The 10792-nt window shown below is 35.3% G+C and overlaps 2 long non-coding RNA genes across 2 annotated transcripts in view; one reads left to right on the plus strand and one right to left on the minus strand.

The window, feature by feature from the left end:
- The first annotated feature begins 2896 nt into the window (after positions 1-2896).
- Positions 2897-4466, plus strand: LOC130799010 (uncharacterized). Its single transcript, XR_009039169.1, has 2 exons — positions 2897-3043; positions 4111-4466. It is a non-coding gene; the product is annotated as an uncharacterized LOC130799010 (long non-coding RNA).
- Positions 4467-8374: 3908 nt separating this feature from the next.
- Positions 8375-10792, minus strand: part of LOC130799009 (uncharacterized) — a 3167-nt gene continuing 749 nt past the window's right edge. Inside the window, exon 3 of the long non-coding RNA XR_009039168.1 lies at positions 8375-8663. This is a non-coding gene — a long non-coding RNA (uncharacterized LOC130799009). The remainder of the gene's footprint in view (positions 8664-10792) is intronic.

The following is a 10792-nucleotide window of genomic DNA, read 5'->3' on the forward strand; positions in this document are numbered from 1 at the left end:
GGGTTTGTAATACGATAATAAGTTGCTTACAAAAATACAAAAAGACTCGAAAAAGGTTCAATTTTGACAAATCAAAGAGGCTTTGTATAAGACCCATTAAGGACCCTATACCAGTCAGATCCGTAGGGTCCGGGTCTGGGTCTGAAAATTTTGGATCCTTAGGGTCCGAATCCGGGTCTGGATCCAAAAAAAATAAAAGGGTCCGGGTCCGGGTCTGGCCAGACCCGCCCCATGACCATCCCTACTATGATGAATAATTAAAAGAAAATTTAAATATAATTAAACCCATTCTTAATTAAAAGTAAATAAGGTATTGTTGCATTGATGGTGGGAGTGTAAAATCGTGTTTCTCCTTTTTGTGTAGGTGTAATTAACATATTCAAGTTTTGCAAAAACACTAATTATGGATGAATCTTAATATGACTTGAGTAGTTGAAGAAGAAGAAGATGAATGGAAAAAGAAGGGTAAAATAATAATTTCACAACATAATGGAAAAACAAATGTCTTTCCTTCATAATGTTACTGTACCTTAATGTTTAAAAGTAGAGTGCTATTTTGTGGAATTTTTTTAAAGAATTGCTACCACTGGCTTTTTGCAATAGTTTGTGGCTACAGTGTAGAATATCCCTTATAATAATTGAGCAAATAAATATACGAAGTGAAGACTCAACTCTCTTAAATGATGATAATTCAAAACACATATTAATTAAACAAATAAATTAAGTATTCAAAAGAGTTGTAATTCTTAGTTTATCTAGCTCTTACAATTTGTAATAGGCTTAAGTGTTAAAAAGAGTTAGATTATTTTTATAATTTAATACGTCTATCTTAGAATACTTTCAAAGTGTTCAACTTGTAATCTCTATTGTGAGATTGAGATTTGCTTTTATTAAAGAGACTTGTAAGACATTTCTTCAAGGGGAAGAACGTGGTGAGAGAAGATAGTGAGATCTCCTAATTTGTCTTAAAATCTATTAATAAAAGGCGTTGAAATCCTGTGGGTTGAAACAGAACCCATAGGCTGAGAGTAGGTTGTATAGAATCGAACCTCGTTAACACATCGTGTGTTATTCTTTAAGTTTGTTTTCCGCACATATGTTATTGTTTTATTACTCGACCTAAAAAACTGTCCCAGAAAACAGTTTTTGAGAGGTCCCTAAATCTCTTGAGATATTCTTCCAGACAAAAATTTTAAACGCCTATACTCTCTATTCGCCCTCTCTAGAGAGTATTCGACCTCCTATCAACTTTCACGAAGCTTTCCTACACTCAAGTTCTTATAAAAAAAAAATTGTTAAGTCTTTAATTTTTAAATTATATATATAAAAACAACATTTCAAATTACATGAACTGACAAAGATCAAAATCACGTAATGTTAAAAAATATAACGAAATCCTAAATCAAACAATTAAATACACATGATAGCTAATATATAATTTTTTAAAAATTTTAATGGGTCCATGGGTCGGATCTGGGTCCCAAACATGTGGACTCAGATTCCGACCCAGACCCTAAGTTCATGGACCTAGATTCAACCCAGACCCATAGAATCCAAATATAGGTGGATTCAGACCCTTAAATTAGGATCGGGTCGGGTCTAGACCCTTAGGGTCCAAGGCCCATGCCCATCCCTACTTGGGAGAAAGAATTTGAAATGAGAAGTCGACATCCACATTTATTTTAAAGGTACTTAAATTTCGGGAAAGAAATTTCTTAAGTATGGGAGAATGAAACAGTTATTTAAGCGTCTTCCTTAAAATTGTTATTTTAATAGTAAAAATGAGTTTGTCACTTTAAAAGTCAGATAATTTTCTATGATTATTGGATATCAATTTTATTATTTTTGGGGACAAGGTTATAAAATGAAAAATATGTGTATATTGTGCACCTCATGCATAGATAAGTAAAAGAGTTGGAAGCCATCACCCATATTTTTGCCACTTAAACCCATGAATCATCTTTGATCTCATTACTCACCTACAAAAAACCCATCTCCTTAAGTAATGAAATCTGTATAATCAACTCTTATTCCTTCTCCTTCTTCTTCTTCTTCTTCTCCTTCAGTTTCTCAAAGCAAAGTTCTGAAAATTGATCTTATTCCTTCTTATGTATAAACCTACCTAACTACTAAAAATTAGCTTACATTTTGTTTCGGTAACGAAACGAGGAAATGCAAAAGACACTTACAACACTGTGAACGGAAGCGTTGTGTGAAACGGCTGCTCGTGAAAGGTAGCGATTTGAATTCCTGCAACACAACACGTTAGCCTTGTCCGGGGGGTGATCTCCCGGAAAACCCCTCCGACGCTCAAGTTAGAACGTGGATATGAGAATATGGAGTTAGTGATTACAGAATGAATACAAAAGGATGCAGTGGGTGATGTTATTGGAGTGTTGGTAGGCTAATGAAGTGGAGTATGATCAAGGATGCTTAAGAGGATTATTTTCAGATGCCTCTTCCTTCTTGATGGTAGCCCCTATTTATAATGGTGAGGAAGGGAAGTTATTTCTAAGAAGAGGTGTAGTATCATGGGAGTAGTGGGAGTAATGGGAGGTGGACTGGTCATGGGAAGAATGAACAGTTATCAGCCTTGGAAGAAGGATGACCAGTCAGTGTGAGTGAGTGGGAAGTTAGGTCAAACAGGCAGTTACTTCCAAGGAGGGAAGTTAAGGTATCCGGGAAGTAGAAACCTTATGGGCCATACGGAGAAGATGGGAGATCCAAAGAAAAGCCCATCGACCAGCAGTCAAAGTCAATGCGAAAGGTCAAGGGGTAATAAGGTAATATGACGTAAATAATTTAAATAAATAATACCATGACACATTTCATCACAAATTCATAGACCACCATGAATTAAGTTGTATTTCTTCATATTAGAAAACCCCCAAATTAAATTTTGGGGTTTTCAAGGCTCAATCCAAATCTCTCTAAAATTTAGTATGAAGAATGGGAGCTACTTTGGAGTTTAGTTTGATTGTAAATATTGTTGAGGTAGAAGAACCCAATAATCCTCATTATAACCATCTCTTTTTCTAGTAAAGTAAGTCTTAAATATCTCCATTTTTATTCTAATTATGTGTATGTTAATTTAAGGATGAAGTTAACTTTTAATTGACATTGATATGTTTAATTGCTAGAAAATTTTGGAAAAAATCTCTTTTGGTGTCTTGAAGTTTGATTTCTAATTTTATGTATATTTTAAAGTGATATTAGGTTTTTAATGTGTATAAAAATTGTGGTTGAAATTCTAGGTTTAATCGCAAAACAAATTTTATACTATGTTTTTCTTGAAACTGCAACTAAAAAGAAGTTATGGATAGAAGATGGGTAGCTTGCGGCTCGCGAGAGCCTGCTTTTAGTTTCTGGTTTTTGTTTTACTTTTGCACGTTGGTTGCCTGGTTTACAAAATATTATTATTAATATTGTAAAATGATTTTAATAAAATTAATCATGTTATGGAAAGTATATTTGAAAAAATATAATATGCGAACATTGTATTTTTTTTAAGAGATTACAAAAGTATCATGTTTTACTTAAAGTTTTGTTATAAAGTATTAAACATTGTAAATGTCCGTTATTTGTTATAAATTGGAAATTAAACAACGGATACTATGTCTCCGGTTATGTGTGAAAAATTCTAGAACTTGATTCCTGGTATATGATTTCAGGATTGGCGAATATCGATTATCACTAGTTAGATAAATCAAGTTTACTATCTAGCGGTCACTGAATATTCCTAGTTTTCATACTATATCATATCATGTTTAAATACTATTTTTAAGTATTATTTCGATATTTGGCAAATATTATGTCTTTTGTGAGGAATTCACCTTTTTCTTTGTATTTGGTTTATTAAAGAAAGTGCTCTTTAATGGTAAATTTTACATAGTGATGTAAAATAGTTTTAACTATTGCCAAACATTAATTGATTAAAAGAAATTGATTCAAAGAGGGTTATTGATAAGTGCAATTATTTGCACTTATTCATGTCATTTTTATACTCCTTTTGTGCTGGTTTAGTAGGTTTTTAGCTGGTTTTGATAATTATTTTTCATGTTTTTGCCTCATGTGATTAATATTTTCATGTAATTTTGATGCGAAAATCAGAGTTTTATTAGGTTTCGAAAGTGATAAGAGGGTGAAGGCTTGGAGAAATAGCCTAAGACCCCTAAAGAAGTAAAGAGATCAAGCGAAAAATGGAGTTCATAGGCAAAGCGACGAGTCACCCCACAGAAGCCACAACTCGTCGGATATCAACTGAAGTGGTGAACAGAGATTAGAGAGAAAGCGATGAGTCACTGCATATTTGTCACGACTAGTCACCAACCCACTAATGTCATATGATCTAGGCAGTGAGAAAGCGACGACTCGTCGCTTCCTATTTCACGAGTTGTCACCGGCTCGTAGTTACCTTTTTATGTGAAATTCAATTATTTTTTTTAGGTTTAATATAAATAGTGGAAGTTGTTTTTATTATTACAGTGTTCTCTTTGGTTTTAATCTTCATAATTCTTCCTTTAAGCCTTGAGTTTCCTTAGTTGTAAAACTCTATTGTTATGTTTATTTCATTGCAATTTAAATTTTGTATATGTTTCCATTAGTAAGTATTCTTGATTTACTCTTTAATTACTTGTCTTTTTTGTCTTTAATTGTTCATTATTATCATATTTAACATCTTAATTAGGTTTTCATTCATTGTCAATTGCATGTTCATGAGTATGTCTAGTGAATAGATAAATCTTCTAGAATTAAGGGATTGACCCTAATTTGAAGCATGGAATGATTTATGATTGACTAATTACGTGAAATTGGGGTCTATAATTAAACCTATGCTTAATGAACCTTTATTTAAATTATTTTTTTAACCTTTTCAATAAAACGTATGTTTGAGATTATGATAAATTTAGGATTGAGGTATATTTAAGTTAAAGTCCTATTAGCTTAACCAATAAAACGGAAGTTTAAGGATTAATATTAGTAAGGTCTTAAACCGATATTGATCAATAGAGCGGAAGTTTAAGATTAATTAGATTACGTTTAATCTTACCAAAGACTCAATTTCATACAATTATGAAAGTAATTAATTTCCATGTCAGAATTAGGCAATTTCCGACATCCTAGACTTGTTTATTATCATTATCTTCATATCAATTCTTGTCTTAGCTTTATTCATTACTTAGCTTTAGTTGGATCATTTTACATTATTGTTATTAATAGCGTTAGACCTTCAACCCAACTATATTGTTTTTCCGTATTTTGTAGTCATAAACTGAATGAATTTGTTAACTCGCTTCCCTGAGGTCAACCCGTATAGCTACACATACACCGTGCGCTTGCGGTCAAATAAAATTTGCACATCAAGTTTTTTGTGCCATTGCCAGGGAAGCGACGGATAATTATTTTGTTCAGTTGATTGATTTACTAGATACTTGCTTGTTATTCCCTCTCCTAGACCTTATTTGTGCTTGATATCTTTGATGTATAGGAGGGCCCGATCTCTAGAACATTATGATGTAGAGAATGGGGCCACAGCACGTAGACAGAATGTAAATCGTTTAAGGCAGTTGAGGCAACAATGAGACCAGATGGCCAATACGCTAACCAATCTTTTAGCTAATTGGGTGCGCCTATGCTCACCCACACCTCCACCCCATACATCGTTAAACCTGATTTCGGTGTAGAAAACTTCAAGTTGAAACCTCACCTCATTCAAATGATAGAGAGGAATCAGTTCTGAGGTCACCCTACGAAAAGTCCCAACGACCATATTGTTGACTTCGTAGAGAGATGTGACACCATTACCACCAAGGATTTGTCCACAGAGGTGGTATGCATGAGACTTTTCCCCTTCAGCTTGAAGGATAAAGCCAAGACTTGGCTCAAATTTGAGCCAGCTAGTATCTATAGAATGTGGGAAGATCTACGCAATGGCTTTTTAGCTAAGTTCTACCCCCGCACATGTAGGCCTTCAAAAAATAACTATTTGAGTCATTTTATGAAGCTTGGGAGAGGTTCAAAGACCTCCAAATAAGCTGCCCTCATCATCAAATCCTGAATTAGTTGCTTGCCTAGTCCTTTTATGGAGGACTGTTCGATGAGCATAAATCATCAATCAATGCTGCATGTGGCCGTGATATAAACTCTAAACTCCTAGAAGATCACCTCTTAAAGCTCTTTGAATCCATGGCAAAGAATGGTTTCTCTTGGAGCAACGAGAGAGGTCCGATGTCCCATGGAAGTAGTGTTGATTCCGAGACCATCAAAGCCCTAACCAAGCAAATAGCCAATCTTACTCAACAGATGGCTAAGGTGAGCATGGTAATCTCCTCCTCTAGTTCTAATAATACTGCTAACTTATGTGATACATGTGGCGTCCTTGGATACTGTTCAAGCAATTGCCCCCAAGTCTACAGGGAGGCAAATGCTTTGTACGGTAAATAACCTGGAAACCCATATTCTAACAAGTACAATGCAGGCTATAAGAATCACCCTCATCCGTCCTGCACAGGCACCAACGTGCTAAATCCACCACCTCCATTTAAACGTCCACCGACATACAAGCAGTACAGTCAACAAACTCAACCTAGTCTTGAGTCCCAGGTTGGTGAGCTGAGAAACATGCTAAGGACTCACATCCAATCCAGTGTCTCCCACATGAATATGTTAGAGACACAGACAACTAAGGTGACACAATAAGTCAACACTCATGCTCCAAATCAGTTCCCAAGGCAACCAGAATCAAAAGGTAAAGAGCCTGATCAGGCCGTCAATGCATCGACTATAAGAAGTCATAAGCAACTAGCTAATCCTCCTTTCGTAGAGGTATCTTCTAAAAACCTAGTATCTGATAGTGTTATTTCTAATAATGGGTTGAATGATGATGTTGTTGATGATATCGTAGTCCATGATAATGATGCTACTGATGCTCTAATAAATAACAAACATGATAAATCTAAGTCTAAGGTCACCGGTATTCTAATTAAACATGTGCCTTTTCCTTAGAAATTGGCGCTAGCTAAGTAAGAAAAGAAATATGAGAATTTTTAAAATTGTTGAAAAATGTGTCTATTGAGCTCTCTTTCCTATATGCAATGTCTGAGATAATTCAAGTGTCTAAACAGGTAAATGTTAGTTCTTTCATGATTGGGAACTTACCTCCAAAGCTAGCTGACCCTGGCAGTTTTAGTATTTCTGTTACTGTTGGAAATATTTTTGTGGATAGAGATTTATGTGACCTATGTGCTACCGTCAATCTAATGCCTTACTCCATGTACAAAAGACTTCACAATGTCAATGAACTAACCCCTGCTAGGATGACATTACAATTGGCTTACTGCAGTATTGTTTATCCTAAGGGAATCTTGTCTGATGTGGCTTTAAGGATTGGCAAACTTGTAGTACCCTGTGACTTTGTTATAATGGACATACCTGAGGATGTCAAGACCCCCATCATATTAGGGAGACCATGTCTCGTGACCGCTAGTACCCTAATTGATGTAGCTAGAGGCAAACTGGTAATGAGTGTGGAGGAGGAGAAAGAAGAATTTGCAATTAGGGATGTTTTGAGTTCCCCAGTCCCAAATGAGTCTATGTACCTAATTTACATATCTGATGTCATTCCTGTTGAATCTAAATAGGCCCATGAGGTCGATGCCCTACAGTTCTTTCATGAAGGAATTGGGGGAGATATTGTAGAGGTATTGGGATGGGAAGACCTTTTCTGATGGTGATTATATTGATGATTTTGAGCTGTACAATGAGATTATGCAGATACATGAAAATGAGCAACTGTTGAATGAGAACAGGGAGAGTTCCACACCTCCTGAGGTAGAAATGAAAACTCTCCCTTGTAGTCTAAAGTATGCTTTCTTAGGTGCTAACTCCACATACCCAATCATCGTCAATAGTGAACACAATGGCAACGATTTAGACCGCTTGGTCAACCTTGTGCGAAAACATAGAAAACCCATTGGGTACACCATTGATGACATCAAGGGTTTTAGCCCTTCTATATGCACCCATAGGATAAACCTAGAGCTTGATGCCACTCCTTCCATAGAGGGAGAGAGAAGACTCAATCCCAATATGAAAGAGGTAGTTAAGAAAGAGATTTTGAAATTGGTGAATGCGGGTATCATCTACCCTATCTCAGATAGTAAGTGGGTATCCCTAGTGCAGGTTGTCCCTAAGAAGGGCAGTATGACTGTGGTATACCAAATGTTGGAAAGACTAGCTAACCATCTCAATTCTGTTACTTGGATGGATACTCTAGATTTTTCCATATCTTTGTTGAAACAGCCCAAACCAGCGTAAACAATATAATAATAATATTGTCTACAAAGCACAGCGGAAGACTTATAGAAGTCTGGGCTGAATCCGACCTGTGGCTCGATAGCCACAGCAACCAATATCAGAGTATTTAAAAACTTAACAAAACTGTAATACAATTACTTACAACCCAGTTATAAACTAAATTAATACATTATAAAATATCTATTTTTTATTTAAAAAGACATGATTTGTCAAAATGTCATTATAAGTTAACCTTCCGAAAACGATGTCCTCGCTATCGCAACACATGACACATAAATGAGCAGCACATCCATCTGCACTAAAGATGGCAACCTGAAAGTGGATCTACCCCCTGTAAGAGATAGACCCTATAAAATAAAACTGTCAACAATTGCATTGTTGAGTAATCCAACAAACTAATACAAACATTTATAAACATTATTTTATACAAATCAAAACTCTTTAAAAAGATCGTTTGGTATCGACATAAATACGATTATGAACCTTTAGTTCATAATGAATCAAAACACGACTATTACTTTACAAGTTAATAGCGTAAATCAAAATGCGGCTATTACTTTACAAGTCAATAGCGAAACAATACCGCAAATGACAAATATGATATCATTTGCAAAACAAACAAAACTTTATGTACCAAACGTATTTATTCAAAACTCTTATTAAATCAATAATTTAACAATACTTAAAACGTGGGAATATATGGACCGTCAGGAAGTAGGCTTGATCTAAATCCTGAGAACACGGGTGATCGTCATCACCGAAAATGCGGTTCTTGCAAGAACGAAACGGGATCGGGGGCTCGAGACCGATCCGAATAACCATTACCTATTATCAAGCTATAGGATTTCACAATAATCCGGATATAAATATCCGTTGCCAATTCCCAAAAACGGACATTTTTCAATGTCGAACATTTCAATATAAAACGAATCAATAAATCTCTTGATTTTCTTTTGAAATCAATAACCATAACTCATTTTCATAGTACAATATATTTAAAAGCTCACATTTATAAGGTTGTGAACATACAAAATATAATCTTGACCAAGAACTAGAAGTAAGGTCAAAACGAAGTTAAAGTCCAAAGTTTCGAACACCAAAAATTATATGATTTTGCTCAAATATCAATAGTAGTAATATCACACCTTATAAACCATAACTTGAACTTTGAAATACTTGAATTATATTTAAAAGATAGGATAGCAGTTTGCTTGTGGATTACCTTCCTACACCATGAGTAACAATCAATAATTAAAATACCAATCGACTCATATGTTCCCAAATTTATACTTGAACCAAACACTCATATTATTCAATTAAGATCCATAACCCAACAATATCAATCCATAAAGGGAAAACAGTAAAACTAAGTTAATCTCAATTACTCAATAAATAACCTTAAACCTCCAATTTATTTTATACTTCCTAATCCCACATAATAAATTCCATTTTAGTACCATAACAGGACACTTGTTAGTAATTTGGTCATAACTCTCTCATACGAACTCATTTTGGGGCGATTCAAGTGCCTACGTGATCGCGACTCGAAGCTCTACAAATATCATGCAGACACCAGAACCCAAAAACAATCAAAACTATCCCAAAATAACCAAAACAGAAGGTTCTCATTGATTTCATGACAGCCTGCTGGTATGTCATTGTTTTGAACATAACTCTCTCATACGAACTCATCTTGGGGCAATTCAAGTGCCTACGTGATCGCGACTCGAAGCTCTACAAATATCATGCAGACACCAGAACCCAAAAACAATCAAAACTATCCCAAAATAACCAAAACAGAAGGCTCTCATTGATTTCATGACAGCCTGCTGGTATGTCATTGTTTTGAACATAACTCTCTCATACGAACTCATCTTGGGGCGATTCAAGTGTCTACGTGGTCGCGACTCGAAGCTCTACAAATATCATGCAGACACCAGAACCCAAAAACAATCAAAACTATCCCAAAATAACCAAAACAGAAGGTTCTCATTGATTTCATGACAGCCTGCTGGTATGTCATTGTTTTGAACATAACTCTCTCATACGAACTCATCTTGGGGCGATTCAAGTGTCTACGTGGTCGCGACTCGAAGCTCTAAAAATATCATGAAGGCACCAGAACCCAAAAACAATCAAAACGATCCCAAAATAGCCAAAACAGAAGGTTCAGTATTGATTTTCATGACAGCCTGCGGGTATGCCACTGTTTTGAATATAACTCTCTCATACGAACTCGTATAGAGGCGATTCAAGTGCCCACACGACCGCGACTCAAAGCTCTACAAATTCTAAGCAGACACCAGAACCTAGAAACAATCACAACTGACCGAAAATGGCCAAAACAGAATGCTCAGTTTTTGAGCTGAAATCTCAATATCCAAATATTAAATTTCATACTAAACCAAATAACCCAAATAACCAATACTAATCAACACTAGCAAGAACCCAATTACTAATTAAACTCATATACTCT

Source organism: Amaranthus tricolor, chromosome 13, assembly GCF_026212465.1.
Source record: "Amaranthus tricolor cultivar Red isolate AtriRed21 chromosome 13, ASM2621246v1, whole genome shotgun sequence".
Lineage (NCBI taxonomy): Eukaryota > Viridiplantae > Streptophyta > Magnoliopsida > Caryophyllales > Amaranthaceae > Amaranthus > Amaranthus tricolor.